This window comes from Macrobrachium nipponense, chromosome 3, assembly GCF_015104395.2.
Source record: "Macrobrachium nipponense isolate FS-2020 chromosome 3, ASM1510439v2, whole genome shotgun sequence".
NCBI lineage: Eukaryota > Metazoa > Arthropoda > Malacostraca > Decapoda > Palaemonidae > Macrobrachium > Macrobrachium nipponense.
Window position 1 is genome coordinate 10,263,794 of NC_087202.1, and position 16,794 is coordinate 10,280,587.

The 16,794-nt window shown below is 37.8% G+C and overlaps 1 long non-coding RNA gene across 1 annotated transcript in view; it reads left to right on the top strand.

Annotated features, from left to right (window-relative positions):
* Window positions 1–5,905: 5,905 nt before the first annotated feature.
* Window positions 5,906–16,794, top strand: part of LOC135221621 (uncharacterized) — a 47,676-nt gene continuing 36,787 nt past the window's right edge. Inside the window, exon 1 of the long non-coding RNA XR_010316055.1 lies at window positions 5,906–6,052. This is a non-coding gene — a long non-coding RNA (uncharacterized LOC135221621). The remainder of the gene's footprint in view (window positions 6,053–16,794) is intronic.

The following is a 16,794-nucleotide window of genomic DNA, read 5'->3' on the forward strand; positions in this document are numbered from 1 at the left end:
TATATTATTATTAATAATTACAAATCTATATATATGTATATATATATATATATGTGTGTGTGTGTGTGTGTGTGTGTGTGTGTGTGTGTGTGTGTGTATTTCTAATGAAAGTACCCCATAAAAACACCAAAATATAGAAAGTAGATAGTACTATATTTCAGAGAGAGACAGCAGTCACTGAAATATAGTACTACTTTCTTTCTGTATTTTGGCGCTTTGGTGTTCTTATACTATTATTAATAATTAGAAATACATATATATATATATATTATATATATATATATATATATATATATAATAAAAGGAGCCCATAAAAAAAGGAAGTAAGTAAGAAGTACTATATTTCAGAGAGAGATAGCAGTCTCTGAAATATAGTACTACTTCCTTTCTGTATTTTGGCGTTTTTATGGGCTCCTTTTATTAAGATGGAATTCTGCTGTAACAGACATTTTTACCAGTCGTATATATTATTAATTATATATAATATAGATATATATATATATATATATATATATATAGATATGTATATATATACTTACATACATGCATACGTACTTAGGTGTGTATGTGTTACAGTATAGGCCTATTAAGGAGAGAGAGAGAGAGAGAGAGAGAGAGAGAGAGATTGTTTGAGTATCTATCAAGAAGAGAAAGTCAAGAGTTAACCTGAACCACTGACTTCTGAGACAGAAGGGCAATTCTTAATCCACCCAGCTACAGAAAACATGAAAAGAGAGATCCCGGATATGAAACATCACATGCAAAGGAATCTTGGCTGAACTCTTGAACCCAAAAATAGGGTGTCACCCTCTCCCCACTCGGCCAGAATTGAGTGGGCACCTTTAATGAAAAGGGGGTAATAACTGATGACAGTTTTGAAGTAGGAGCGACTTCCTCCATTTTTATGCTATTTGTAGCTGCAGGTCGTTGCACAATGCTAATTTTTTGAGCCGTTCAAATCCTCAAGGTTAGGTTTATTCTTGCCATATATTTGTGGTCTGGTTTTTTCCTGTTTTTGATGAGCATAGTCCTATTCAAAATTTGTTGGTGTGGATTGAATGCATCAACTTCACTGCGGTTTTGGGCAGAGAAGAGAGAGAGAGGGGGGGAGGGATCATTATTATGATTGCATTTATAGACAGGTTCATAAGCCTTCCATAGCTAAATGGATTAAGCCTTGTTCTATTGCTTCAGTGATCAGCAGTTTAAGTTTCCTTAGGGCTATAATTAACATCTGTTTTCAGGCAAAATAACAATATAAGAATAATGAAAATACGTGTCATAATTATGCATTTTAGTTTTCTGTAAAAAAAACAAAAAATAAAATAAAAAAAAACTATTTTGCGGCTTTGTCTGTCCATCCACCCTCAGATCTTAAAAACTACCGAGGCTAGAGGGCTGCAATTTGGTATGTTGATATCCACCCTCCAATCATCAGACATACCAAATTGCAACCCTCTAGCCTCCTCAGTAGTTTTGATTTGATTTTACATTAAAGTCAGCCAAGATCGTGCTTCTGGCAATGATATAGGATAGGCCACCACCGAGCATTGGTTAAAATTTCAAGGGCCGCGGCTCATACGACATTATACCTACACTACCGAAAGATAGATCTGTTTTCGGTGGCCTTGATTATACTAAGCTGTAGCAGCTGTACAGAAAACTCTATTGCATATTTTTACTTGTAAATTTAGCACCTTATTTCCTGGGCCCTGTCAATTTAGCACCTTATTTCGTAGGCCCACTGTACGATAAAGCACACCATTCCGAGCGCCTCGGTGGCGTGATCGGTATGGTCTTGACCTGCCACCTCGGTGACCGCGAGTTCGATTCTCGGGCATTCCATTGAGGTGTGAGAGATGTGTATTTCTGGTGATAGAAGCTCAATCTCGACGTAGTTCGAAAGTCACGTAAAGCCGTTGGTCCCGTTGCTGAATAACCACTGGTTCCATGCAACCTATAAACACTACAAACACAATATCCAAACCAATTAAAAAAGTAAACTCTTTCCTGTTTCCCAGAGCCTTTAAGGATTCTTGCTCGGTTCCTTCTAAGCCAATTTTAAGTTACGGTGTAACAAACTACGCGGTAAAGCTCTGATTCCCTGGAAATTTAAGGTGGAATTATATATCCATTCGGGCTCCACCTGTTCCCGCGTTTTCGATATATTCTCTTCGACGAGGCGATGGTTGATTGTAGTAGTAGACTGGAGGGAGAGAGAGAGAGAGAGAGAGAGAGAGAGAGAGAGAGAGAGAGAGAGAGAGAATTGTATGTTCGCAATTACACATGCATTTTCAAACACACACACACACACACACACACACATATATATATTATCATATATATATATATATATATATATATATATATATATATATATATATTTATAGATAAACAATTATTAAGGACTGCAAAGAGACTCGTTAAAGACACAGACAACAGTCACAGACAACAGACAGGTAGATAAAAAGACATACAGACATACACACGGACAGACCGAGATAGAGATATTTTTCAAAGACTTCCTAACGGATTATCGTGGAAGCCACGTATTGCCAACAGCGACCTATATAATATATGCCTATCCTCCTATAATCGTCGGTATAATGGAAATTTTAATAAAACCAATTCTATAAGTCATCAATCTCTGCTTTCCAATAAAAATAAGGTGACTACTATGCCGTTTAGTAGCGCTATGGGATTTATATAATTAACTTAATGGCGCTTGAGGAAGACTGATATAACCGTCGCTGTTATCTTTGTGTATGTGTGTGTTTGTGAGAGTGTCCAATTACGTACTTTATTAACTTGTAAAAAATATATCCACATCTCGTAATAATCACAGACGTGTTTTCCTTTTAGAATCATCCATGTTTAATTTTATAGTTCAGAATATTATCTAAACTTATGATGGATTGAAAATTTTTTGAAATACCCGACGGAATTATAACATTATGAGATATTACACTTTTGATGTAAGTATCTCCTGGTGTAAATGAATTAAGATTGTGAGAAATGTATTATCAGAGATTTCTCTCTCTCTCTCTCTCTCTCTCTCTCTCTCTCTCTCTCTCTCTCTCTCTCTCTCTCTCTCTCTCTCTCCTTTGCTAAACTTTGCATTATCTTCTTGTGTTAATCGGTAAACCTCTTGTCAGAAGAATTATCAGAGAGAGAGAGAGAGATAATACTCTATATTCGCTAAGAGAATCAACTATAACGAAAAAATAATTACATGCAAGTTACATGAAGAAAAATAAAGCCTCATATAACTATTTATTATTGATATTGTTTTTCCTAGTTTTGCGAAATATTAGCTGAAATGAACACTGCGGCTCATTCTTGTAAGAAACCTCCTACGGGCTGCTCTATGAGGAAGAGCCCGTGCTGGCATAAGGCCAGCTTAATAAAAAAAAACCATAAACATCATCTAGTTGAAAGTAGATAGAACTAATGGAATTACAAAAATTTTCAAAAGATTCCTTCTCTATAACTGCTTTTACACTTAAAGAATGCAAAGGAAATACATACATATATATATATATATATATATATATATATATATATATATATATATATATATATATATATATGTGTGTGTGTGTGTGTGTATGAATAACTTGATCACGAAGTATATAAAACGTGATGCTATGTATAAATAAAGGTTTTTTGCCACGAAGGAAAAAAATGCAAAAGCGAGATAGCCAAGTACTTTCGGTCCTGTTCGGACCCTTTACTGAGGCAAACTGATTTTACAGAGAACAACATAGTCAAAAGAAGGCTTAATATACAAACTAACACTACAAGATTAGCCATAAGGGCAATTTTCACTCTACAGAAAGGAGCCGCCTGAGGCTAGCCACACCTTGAAGGATACCCGCAGTAAACAAGTGATTCTTCCAGAAAACAGTACATTTTGAAAAAACACGAGAGCATATACAATTTAATATCATGAATTTTTACACAAATTTTCCCAAAAAAATTATTATTAATGAAAAGACGAAAGAAAATATAAATATATATATATATCGAACAAGAGAAAGAGGGAGAGAGAACATCGAACCAGAGAGAGAGAAAGAAATAATAACTATATACGTGTGGGACTAATTTATTAGTTGTTCATTAATTTTAAGGTCCTTCATGGAGATCTTACAAATATAGTTATTATTTCTTTCTTTCTCTCTCTCTCTCTCTCTGGTTCGATATTCTCTCTCCCTCTTTCTCTTGCTCGATATATATATATATATATATATATATAGATATATATATAGATATATATATATATATATATATATATATATATACCACACATATATATTATATATTTTCTTTCGTCTTTTCATTAATAATAACTTTTTTGGGAAAATTTGTGTAAAAATTCATGATATTAAATTGTACTATATGCTCCCGTGTTTTTTCAAAATGTACTGTTTTCTGGAAGATTCACTTGTTTACTGCGTGTATCCTTCAAGGTGTGGCTAGCCTCAGGCGGCTCCTCCTTTCTGTAGCGTTGAAAATCGCCCTTATGGCTAATCTTGTAGTGTCAGTTTGCATATTAAGCCTTCTTTTGATAGTTGTTCTCTGTAAAATCAGTTTGCCTCAGTAAAGGGTCCGAACAGGACCGAAACTAAAGTACTTGCTATCTCGCTTTTTCATTTTTTTCCTTCGTGGCAAAAAACCTTTATATATATATATATATATATAATATATATATATATATATATATATATATATATATATATATATATATATATATATATATTTAGAATCTGAAATTAAACTTTTGTTAAGTATTCCATAGTTTTGTTACGGAAAAATGTGTTTTGCTTACTAGATTTCATTACGTTTAAATTACGTAGACTTAGGTTTAGAATGCAAACGGCTCACTTATTTAGAATTATTTTGCCAGAAGTTTCTTTCGTACACCATCGCTTCAGTTCATTCAAATCCAAATACGTGGAACTGCAATTATTTTCTTAACGAAATGAATGTCATTTACAGGGGTGGAAAGAAAAACGATGTTGGAAAATGGAGTTGATAAATAATTTTTTTTATGAACAGCAACAGGGAAGCGTTAGAAAAATAGTGTGAGGTTTCCCTTGACTTGTATTTGGCCGAACGTAGTTTTAATTCAATTTAGAATTCAATTTTCTGGCGTATTCAAAGGCCATATCATCGTCCGCTGATTCGTAATGCATTAAATCAAATGCATAAGGAATGTTATTTATTTGGTTTGACGGTGAATTATGCGAAGCTCAAGAAAAATAAAATTGAAAAAATGAAAAATGGAAATCTGTGGAAAAGATAAAAAAAATCAGTAAGAAATAAAATTGGCCACAGTATAGAGCAGCCAGAAATCAGCACAACGACCTAATTATGAACGAAAAGAAAGTGTATGACAGTAAAATATTTGGTGAAGAGAAAAATCCATAAAAAAAAATCCATTATTATTTATCTGGAATATTACGAACCCAAGAAAGATTTGATTGTGTCTGTTAAAAACTGGTGTCACAACACCAAGAAAGAAAAAAGTTCTACCTGGTGTAACTAGTGACCACAAGAATCTGGCTGATAACTTATTCTGTTTTTTTCCTTTTATAGGAAGTTCAACTTCACGTTATTCATTCCGAAGTGGTTTATTTATTTATTTATTTATTTTTTATTTATTTATTTATTATTTATTTATTTAGTTCAAGCAGCATCGAAAGCTTTCCTTAATGGCAACTGTCGAGATGCAAGAATCGTTTCCAGTCCTGTGTAAGTCTTTTAAAAAACAAATCTACATTTGCTTAACTCCCTGTTTTTTTAGAATTGCATTTTACTGTTAAAATTTAAGAGTAAACATATTTGCAGATCAATTTTTTATTTTGATTAATGGTATACGATGGTTTTGACGTAGAAAGTTATTTCGGGAATTTTGAAGAGCTGTCTTGTCTAGCCTCACTAGAAAAAGGATGATGAGATTGATGACGTCCGCGAAAGCTAAGGAAACTTCGTCCTACGTCGCTCTACGTCGTTCTACACCTGTTTTCGTCGTTCTGCTTCAAGACTAAAGGTAAGAGTAAGACGCGTCTGGAGATGTCGCCAATTAGGTGAAAGGATGATATTTCAAGATCGTTTGTGTGAAATTAAGCCGTGAAAAGAAACATGGCCGACAACTTCCCCCCTTGAAGTAGGCTTCAGTTTCTTAACCTTTCTTCAAAGTCCTTTCTTCCTTTCTTACTATTCTTTCTTTCTCGTCGGGAAAGGAGGGCTCGTGTTTTTCGGGGGTGGCGGGAGCCTTTCGTGAAGGCCTTGGCTGTTTGCTTGGAACTTCTCCCAGTTGGTGTTGATTGACAGCTAGGGTAAAAAACCGCATGGTACAGGGGTGGACCATGTATGATCAATGTGTACAACCCCAAAAAAAGTATATTATAACGCGTCCTGACATCGGAGATGGGCATCAGCTGCGACTTGTTGTTGGTGAGTAACGGAGCTAAAGACCTCTACTCCGGTGTAAGGACGCGTTATTATGTACTACTTTTCTTGGGGTTGTACACATTGATCGTACATGGTCCACCCCTGTACCATGCGGTTTTTTACCCTACCAGAAGGAAGACACGTGAATCTTAAGTAGATGAAGGCCGGCATATGGCCGTGTAGGCTTAAAGACAGGGTGAGAGCGATCCTTAGGAATGACAGTGTGAGCCTTATACTAGGTACTACCTAGTACTACCAGAGTGACCTTCAATAGGTAGGTAGATTTGGCCATGTGCCAAGGGGCCCGTGTCTCTTGCGTACCTATAAAACCAATTCAGAATTGCCTGTGAGTATTTTGTCGTTGGTTATACCCTTTAGCCTATTTTACTTGACTTGTCATTAGGTAGGGTAAAACATCACAGCAGGCCAAACAGGCCACCTACAATCGAACGCTTGCCACCCTCCGAAAAAGTACATTATAACGCGTCCTGACACCGGAGATGGGCATCAGTCGCGACTTGTTGTTGGTGAGAAACGGAGCTAAAGACCTCTACTCTCCTTTCGAAGTAAGTATTTTCTCCAAAGTTAGAAATTAAGGCCAAATTTTAAGATTTAAACAGAGGGTACTGAAAATGGCGCCCACGGCAGTGGAAATCTCACCAAAACGCTTTAGAAATTTTTACTTACAACTAAAAATGTTTCGAAGATTGACGCCATCTCGATGTTTACGGAGTCGCTTGTGTCAACAAACTTTCCAATTCCTGTGATAAATCCGTACACCACTTGTACCCACAGACGCTGGAGCACTTTTATCACAACAATCGAAACACGATTTCTCACCAACAAGAAGCCAGGAGTAAACAGCTGTTTTGGTAGAATGCATGACGAAAAGCAATTCGTGCTCTTAGCTAATTTTTAAATAAGTAGTAAAACATCAATATTTTACATATTTATGATGATTAATTTGAAAATATTCGTTATTGAAAAAGTAACTCGACTCTGACTCAAATTTAAGTAATTATTTTTCTGAATTAGAACGTTCTTTTAAGTTCTGTATTATGACGTCACGACATCTTGACTTTTGTACCTATTGTAAATAATTGCTATACTCAACTGTCATTGCAGAACAGTTTACCAGTTATTCATGCAGATTGTTATCAGCTATACATGTAATTGTTAAATCGTAATGCGCATATACTATATCTTTTATTTCTTTACTTTTGGCATTCATAGAAGAGGTTTTACTGACTGGATTATCGCTGTAGTGTGACGCAATCGTTTTCGGTCCATGGCCTCTGTCTGTTTTCGCACCATAAGAAATTATGGGGCCGAATTTGCAATGACCAGAAAGTCGTTAAAAAGAGGAAAGTTAGCATTTAGGGGCATATGTTTTGACTGAGAAAAATACAAATTTATTCAATAGCTAGATTGTAAAAAAATACTTGGTTATAAAAACTTGATTGACAACTAAGCAGCATGTCAACTATGGGTTTCAGAGACAGTGCAAGCACGTTTTTGGGCAATACCTATTTCTGTAACGAACACTCTTAACAGAACGAGATTTTGCTATAGTGCATTACACCCAGTGCCGTAATTTATAAGGGTATCGTGAATCACTAATCGTAAAGAATTAGAGACACTTGTCCTTGTACCAAGAGACAAAAACTCCATTATGCAGAAATGGATACGAACACGTGTATAAAGCTCCACCTACCCTCTCCCCACCCCCCCCCCTCCACCGCCATCCCTTTTCTTCTTCTTTCCTCCGTTCCTCCGCCTTCCTTTCTCTCTCTCTCTCTCTCTCTCTCTCTCTCTCTCTCTCTCTGTTGCCATTCGGTATGTTGTTGACCCTCCAAACTGGGTATAAGACTACACACAAAACGTTGAAATTGGTGAAATTAGGCTATGTATTGGAAGTATATACACATAAATATTAAAGCAATTTTATCATTATTGCATACTATGACAACTAGAATTCATGGAAAACAGTTTATAATAATGGAACGGCCGTATGTGTGAAGCCTCACTAATGTTGGCAACGATGATTTTTGCCATTCTTAGCATGCAAACAATTAAGGTTACATTTATTTCTGGCATACGATTATTAAAGAAATTCAAAATACTAATAAAGACTGAAATCAATGAAAAGTGCTAGCAAAATAAACAAAAAAGCAAAAAACAAAAAAAAAAAAAAAAGTAGTCGTTCCTCTGCACTTTTCCGTATTCGTTCCTCTATGGTTTTCGGGCAGCCAGAATGTACGAAAACGTTAGAAACATTTGATTTTATCTACTTTAGAAATATCTGTAATTTTTCGGGGTAATTTGGTTGTAAAAAGGGATAATATACATGAATTAAATCAAAATTTTTAAATAACAAAGTAAATTTAAACTAAATAACGAGTAAAGTAAACAGTTTAGGGAATAAAACTTTGCGGTTTCGTCGTCTGTCGTCGTCTGCTGTTCGTAATTGTGTTTATGGCGCGCGCGCTTAGAAACCAGGAACAGCAACGGTTTTAAAGTGCAATGTGGAGTGAACTGAGACCAAAATGTGTATAATAACAATCAATAAGCACTGTGGGAGTTTCAGTTGTGATGGCAGTAAGGATAAAAACCGCCGATTACAGGTAAGAATGAATTCAGTTCAAACCATAACCCCGGGAATAACAAGTTTCATACTTTCACTAATATAGGCAACAAAATGTTGTTTTATTGTGCTGATTACAAACTGCAATCTTGGAGTAAGATCAATAAACGTTACATACATACGCTAACATTGTTCAAATGAGTGCTGGGAAGGCTGGGGAAAGATGGTGGCCGTCACTGATGAGAACCGTCCATGCAAACGTAGCCGCCATATTGGATTTCAAAACCTGCCCTTGGAAAAACAATATTTTGTTTCAAATGCAAACTTACCTGACAGATATATAATATAGCTATTATTCTCCGAAGTCCGAACAGAAGTTTATTTCAAAAATTCGCGGCACAACGCAGTTGGGCGGCCAGGTGGGTAGTACCCATTCCCTCCCAGCCGCTTGGGAAGGCGGATATCAGGAACTATTTCCCATTTTTTTCTATTCATTTTTATTTTTTCTGGTCGACCGGTCCGGTAAACAACTGTTTTACAGACCTCCGCCTAGGATTTTGGAAACTTCATTAGCCGCTTAAGTTATCCTAATTATTCTTACGATTTATTGACTGGCTTTGTGGCTAAGGCCATACGCTTTATCGTAAAATTTTTCATTGCATTTTGATGTCTGAGGCCCTAGCTTAGCCATAGTTTTTCAGACTTTTGTTGTCCTGCATGGGGGATGGTGAAGCTACGGCAACTTTCGGTCGACCCACTACGCCTTAGTATATATGGCGGTTTTACATGTTTTTTCTTTGTTGCATGAACTGATTACGGCAAAGAAGTAGAAGATTCCATTGTACGCATTTTAGAGCGTGTTAGAATTCAGGAGTTTTCCGTCCACAGTTAAACAGGAAGTTAGAAACTAATGAACCTTTAACCTCCACCCCCTGTAAGATTTTTTATTTTGGCCTAACCCTGGTGGTAATTGGCTTAACGGGTGCCTAGGAAGGAAGTGTCTGCTAGAGGATTGACATCAAGTAATCTTAGACCTAAAAGTGCTCGCCTCTCCAATTCAGTGTTGTGAAAGTGTAGTGCCCCACCTTGTGTTGTGGAGGGGGGCGTCAGATCCGGCCCCACCATAATGCCTCTATCCTGGACCTCTGTCGGACCCCTCCCAGGACTTCAGGGAGAGGGCATGTTTGAAAGGCCGCTCAAGAGGGTTGCGGGGCTCCCCACCGAATCTGGGCGTCCCTTCGGCAGGAAACCTGTTTGACGCTTCCCAGGCTGCCTAAAGATCGTTGCACGTGGCATCGAATCTTGAACGGATTGCTTTCTCGTCCTCCGGAGCACTTTCCTGGCGTCCCTCCCCGGCGAAGGGTTTGGAGCTTCTCGGAAGGTAACTCCGCTGCCCTTCAATTAGAAAGCTTTTTAAGAGAAACGAGGACGCATTCACGTCCCCCCTCTCTCTCGTTCAGGAGGGGAACGTCCCCCCCCCAAAAGGGATCCGGGGGGGGGCCCCCTCCCTAAAGACGCCATCTAGGCCACCCCCCTGAAGAAGAGAACCTGATCCTGTCGGACTCCCCAGAAAACCATGGGAGAGGGCAATGATCAAAACAGCCGAAGGAGGGTTATACGGGTTTTTGTCCATGCTTGATCTGGGCTTCCCTTTGTCGGCAGGGTCCTTTGTTTGTGTCCTTCCTTCCCAGGCTGCCGAAGATCGAGCAGATCGTGCACGAATCTTCCAAGGGTTTTGTTTCTTTCGTCCTTCCCGAGGCCATCCTCCCCACACATGGGTTTGGGGCTTCTCGGAACGGACTTTTCGCCGCCCCCAACCTAAAAGAAGCTTTAGAGAAGAGGACCGCTTTCAACGTCCTCTCTCTCGTCACGAGGGAGGAATGAAGGAGTAAAGAGACCACATTTACCCTTTTAGAAGAATGCACTGGCTCTTTTTTTCTAAGGGAGTGAACATTTAATGGGAGCCTCATTCCATCTTGGCCCCATAAGAGTGATTTCTGAAACCTCCTGGCGAGTGAACGCTCACTGGTATATATCATTTATATTACCAATTATTAAGGAGGACTCATTCCTTATCTTTTCCCAGTCAAGAAGTTGGATTTGAGCCTCCTGCGAGTGAACCGCTTCATGTATACATCATTTATAACATTATTTAAGGAGGCTCATTTTTCATCTTGTGCCAAAGAAGAGTGATTTGGAGCCTCCTGCGCTTGTGGAGCCGGCCTCATGTATACATCCAATTTATACATTTATTAAGGAGGCTCATTCATCTTAGCCAGAAACGAGTGGATTTGAGCCCCCTGCGAGTGAACGCATCATGTATACATCATTTATAACATTAATTAAAGAGGCTCATTCATCTTCGCCAGAAAAGAGTTTGGATTTTTTGAGGCCTCCCTGCGATGTGAACGCTCCATGTTATATGAACCGCCTCATGTAATAATATCACTTGATACGTTTATTAAGGAGGTTCCATTCATCTTGCCCAGAAAGAGTGATTTGAGCCTCCTGCGAAGGTGAAGACGCTCATGAAGTTTAGAGCTGTTTCCAATCCAACCTCGCTAGCATTCCAAAAGAATTTTGGTAAATCAAGGACATTTCTAAGATTACGCCTTTTTGGCGAGGAGCAACTCAGTATTCGTCCTCCTCTCCTCATGGCGCTCCGCGTATACGTTAGGTAACGTTCCGCTTTAACTTCGAAAAAGCCAAGCATGTATAAGGTTTGAACGTTCCGGACAATCTGCTTTGCACAGTACAAACACCTTATGTCCCTCTGGTTCGGCCATAAGAAAGGGCTAATTTAGACCCGTGAGGTAGCTTTTGGAGGTGCTCGACGGTCCTATAAGCTAGAGACATTCCCTCCAGGACTCTCGGCAAGCACCTTGCCTGAGGTTGTCTTTCGGACCGCTCGGGTGTTCCTTTTGGCTGAGTGCGTTTCTGGAGCTGTTTCTTTTGGCATTACTAAGACGCAAGTTTGTTGCACAGGCGGCCACTTGCCCTTTGGTAAGAAGGTGAATTGAAGGTCTTTAAGGCCCGTCCCTTGAAGAACCCCCCCCTCAAAAGCCATACGTCTTCCTTTAGTTTGTTCACACACTTCATGGAGCAGCGTGCGGGCTCTCCATGGGAAGACTCGCAATTGAGGGCTTACGGCCCTTCCCTTGAAAATAATTCCACGTCACTACGCAAAAGAAACGCGGTTTTCGTCATAACATTGGGAGAATGTTTGGCCAAGGTTCGCTCGCCAGGACCGCCTCTTGGCGGGAACATTGCTATGCATCAGGGGCCGCCTCAACGAGTTTCCTCTCTGAAACGTCCGTTCAGTAAGACTTGGTGGTTCTCTGCTCAGTACACGCTCTTAGCTACCAGGACCGTTTTTTGAGGACGCTTTCCAGGACCGCTTATGAGGACGCTTTTGTGCACAGTTTGCGCCAGGACTCTTCGGGGGTGGAAGCTCCGGCCCGGAGGACCGCATTTGCCGAGAGGAAAAAGACTTGTAGAAGGCGATTTTATTTGCTGTTCCAGGGACGTTTCCGTTTATTCTTAGACGCTTGACGCTTTTATAAACGCTCGTCAAGAGGAGTGTTTTTTCAGGACCCTCTTCCACAGGACATTCCTTTTCAGAAATTTTTTAAAAAGGATTCGGAGTGAGCGGAGAGACCATACCCTAATTTTTTTTCTTCGGATCCCTTCTTTTTCCTCTTCATCGGATTTCTTCTGAGAATCGGGAAAGATTATATACTCGGATTCCCTGGGTGGACCTTTCCGGTCATGTTTTAAAGGGGTTTTTTGCCCCCCCCCCCCCCCCTATAAAAAAAAAAAAAAAAAAAAATAATTTTTTTTTTTTTTTTTTTAGCCAAAGTTGCTAATAGTTTTGTCTAGTAATGACGTTTTTCCCCATTGGCGTTCCAAGATACTAAACGTTTTGTTCATTTAAGTAAGGGGGGACCCCTCATAAATGGGGCGTTAGTTTCTCAATTGGGAACATAGATTTTTAAACCGTTTTTAAATCGTTTAAGCGGATAAAATACTCATTAACAAACATTTCGGAAGAGGCTCTCATTCATTTTTCCAGAGGCCTCCATACCGGGGAGTAAAGAAAAAGACCTTGTAGACTAGATCCAGGAAGTCTTATGTCCCAAATTATCATAACGAACATTGCAACGGTCCCCTTTTCGATCCTCGGTTTTCTCTCTTGATGGATCCCTCTATTTCGAATATTATTACTCCCGCCTTTTCTTGGCAAAGAGTCAAGGAGTTTCTTTGTTAAAAAGTCTCATTCATTAGAAACGTGGGACAGTCCTTTTTCCTTTCTTTTCTCTTTCTCCTCTCGAGGAAAGATGTAGCTATAGAAACTTCGATGTTTCAAATTACTACAATAACTTACGTAGTTTTCTCTTTGCGGTCCATTTGACTAACGCATTGGGTCCAAGTCATATAACGACCCATATAGTATTTACCACTCTGCGGGGATAGAAGCCGAAAGAACTGTTGTTCTAAATGTATTTATTTGACACTCCCAAATTCCCCAACCTTCCAAGAGTTTTCGGCAGTAAGAAAGTAACTATTCCAGGTATTGTTACGACGACCAACCACCAAACTCAGATTCTGTTTTCTTTAGCGAAAATTTTTGTTTTTATTCGTTTTCAAATAATGCCTGCTTGAGAGTTTTCCTTTTTGCTAGGACTCGAATGTTTCCATACTATATCCCTTCGTAAAAGGAGGAGTTAGCTGGCAACTCCGGGCAGATAGTGGCGAGAACGTATGGAACAAGGCTGCTGTTACTGTGATGTGATCTACCCGCAGTACCGGCTAGCTCGGTGTCCCATGCGCGTTTGGGTTGCGTCTCTCTGCCCTACAATCAAATGGATTTTAGCCTCGGGAGTTGAGGAAATTCTAAGTAAATCAAGAATGAACAATGCCCCTTGTCCTTGTTACCTTAGAAAATTTCAACAAGATATTCTTCTTGTAACTTGTTCGGTGGCGGGTTACCGCACGGTAACAGAATTCTGTACGAATTTCTACCGCGGCATAGCACTATAATAATGCTCTCCGCTTTGGCTTAAAGTGCAAAGCCTTATTTAGGGAAGGAAAGCAGGCCTGGTGATTGGAATGGAAGGAATTTTGCCTTGGGACCCTTTTTCCTCCGGCTGGAGAAGCTTGTTTTCCCTGAATAAAAACGGGCAATTCAGGCCTCTACAAAGTTTTCCTCACGAAGATTTAATTGAATAAACCATTTCAAAGGATCTTTGGTATATTCTAATTTTCCTCTCAACGGCTTGGAGGAATCACTCGGGTGCTTAGCGAGGAGGGTTTTGCCCAGACATAAAAGAATAAATAAATAAATGAGAAATGAATAAACAAAGAAAAAAAAAGAATAAATAAATAAAAATACTAAATTGCAAACATAAAAAAAAAAAAAGGAAAATAAAAAAAAAAAAAAAAATAAAAATAAGAAAAGAGAAAAGAGTATAATAGAAAACCAAAAGCTGATAAAATAATACAATAACTAAAATTTTTCCAAAAGAAAAAAGAAACAAAATATCAAAAAAAACACAAAAAAAAAAAAATAAACATAACAGCATAAATGAAAAAAAAACAAACAAAGAGACAAAATTAGGAAAATAACAGCGCAAATAACCCCAAAAGATAACAAAATTGGTTATAATTATCATTAACATTTAAGAAGATCTAGAAAAGAAAACCAAAAAAAAAAAAAATACAAAAAATAAATCAAAGGCTTGCAAACAAAAACGGACAATAAACGTAAAAATAAAAAAACATAGCAAAAATAAGAACCAATAGGGTAAAAAAAAGGCAAAAAGAAGCACATAACAAAAAATAAAGCAAAAGATAAAAGAAAAACTAAAAAAAACCATAAAAAAAAATATAACCCTACAGGGAAAAAAAAAACAAATAGAAAACCAATGAAAACCAAAAGAAAAATATTAAAAAACATAAACCAAATAACGAACATAAAAATACAAAATAAAAGAAAAATATCAATAGGAATCCAAAAAAAAAAGAAGAAAAAATGAATTAACATGGTATCAAATCTCCAAATTAAAAATGACAAAAAACAAAAAAAACAATACAAAAGGACAACTAAGCAAACAAAAAAAGAAGGGATTGGAAAAAAACATCATTCAAAAATAACTAATATTAAAAGATAAAAAAAAAATAAATACCAAACCAAAAAAAAATTAAAATATAAAAAAGGTAGAAGTAAAAAAAACAAAATAAAAATATCAAAAGGATAAACAAACAAAAAATAAGAAAAACAAAAAATAAGTCCAAGTTAAAAGAATAAGAAACCTAAAACAGAACGGGACTAAAAAAAAAAAAGATGATTTTGGAAAAGATCTAAAAATGACAAAAAAAAACATAAGGAAAAAACCCAAAAAAAAACACAAAACATATAAATCAAAAAAATACTAAAATAGAAACAATAAAAAAGGCAAAAAATTAAAATTAAAAATCATAAATAAAAATATAAAATAAACGAAACAAGAACAATAAAAAAAAACAAAAAAAAAAACAACAAAAATTTATGTAAATATAAAAAAAAGAAAAAACATAAAACAATGAAGGAAAAAAAAAAAGTAAAAAAAATAAGAATAAAAAACATTGAAAAAAGATAAAGAAATGGAGAAAAAGAAATAAAAATATATCCCGCCGAACACAGAAGAGGAACAGAATTGGTTCTGGCACTTGGGTCTTGGGGCAAAAGAATTGAAGCCAATTGGTCGCTCTCCATTCCTCGACGGGTGATTTTGATCGAGGTGGCCCAAATCAATCTCGGATAAATTTCCCCAGGCTTCTTTCATAGGCTCAAAGAAGAGAAATTGGTTCTGGGCTTGGCACGGAACTTATCGATCCTCAAAGAGGTTTCGGTTAAACCTATGCGCGGTCCCGGGTGCGGGTTCCTTCTCGATCGAAGGCCAACAAAACTACTGACGTCCCCTGAGTAATCCTCACTTAAGGAAGTCATTTCGAAACGGTGAGGAGAGACTGAGGGCGTTCCTTTTCGTTTAATGTTTTTTCGTAAATATTGAAGACGAAGGAGCTTCCTCTTTAAGTTTTGTTTCCCTTCTTCATGAATCCTAGAGGATTAGCTTTAGTCGGCCTCAAGTTTTGGCCTCTAAGAGGTTTTGGATTTCCACAGGGAGGTTCAGGTAAATTCAAGAGAATTGTCCAAAGACCCGTTCCCGAGAGAATCGGTTGTAATCTAACATCGTCCAACTTAGTGAAGTATCTAACTATCTCCTCCTCTTTCTGAGTCCTGAAGGCGGTTCAGACTATCGAGAAGCAGGGGGGGGGATAAGATCTTCAAGATTAATGGCAGTCCCTTCTTGGCCAAGGCAAATAGGCAGTGCTGCCACTATTTTTGTTTCAGTGTTCAATCGGAGCGGGGCCGTTTCTGGGATAGTGAAGGGAAAATGACTGTTCCCCTCCCCACTCCGAACCTCTGTGAATTTCTTTATGGTTCTATCTTTCCGTATGAAGTAACGAGTATAATGATAGAAGGTCCCTAATCTATTGTAGAAATAGGCAAATATTTTTGTTGAGTTGTCCTCCTTAGGACTCAGAGATTCGGTTCTGTCCCAAAACCCAAACAAAGCTTCACGATTTCTTTTGGCAGGTCTAGGGAGATCCTTGAAATTCTCCTGGATCGCAGGGTTCCGGCATGGAACTTGTAGACGTAGTCTGAGTTTTTTCTGATGCCAAAAAGCATTTCGGGGGGAACCACTATCCTT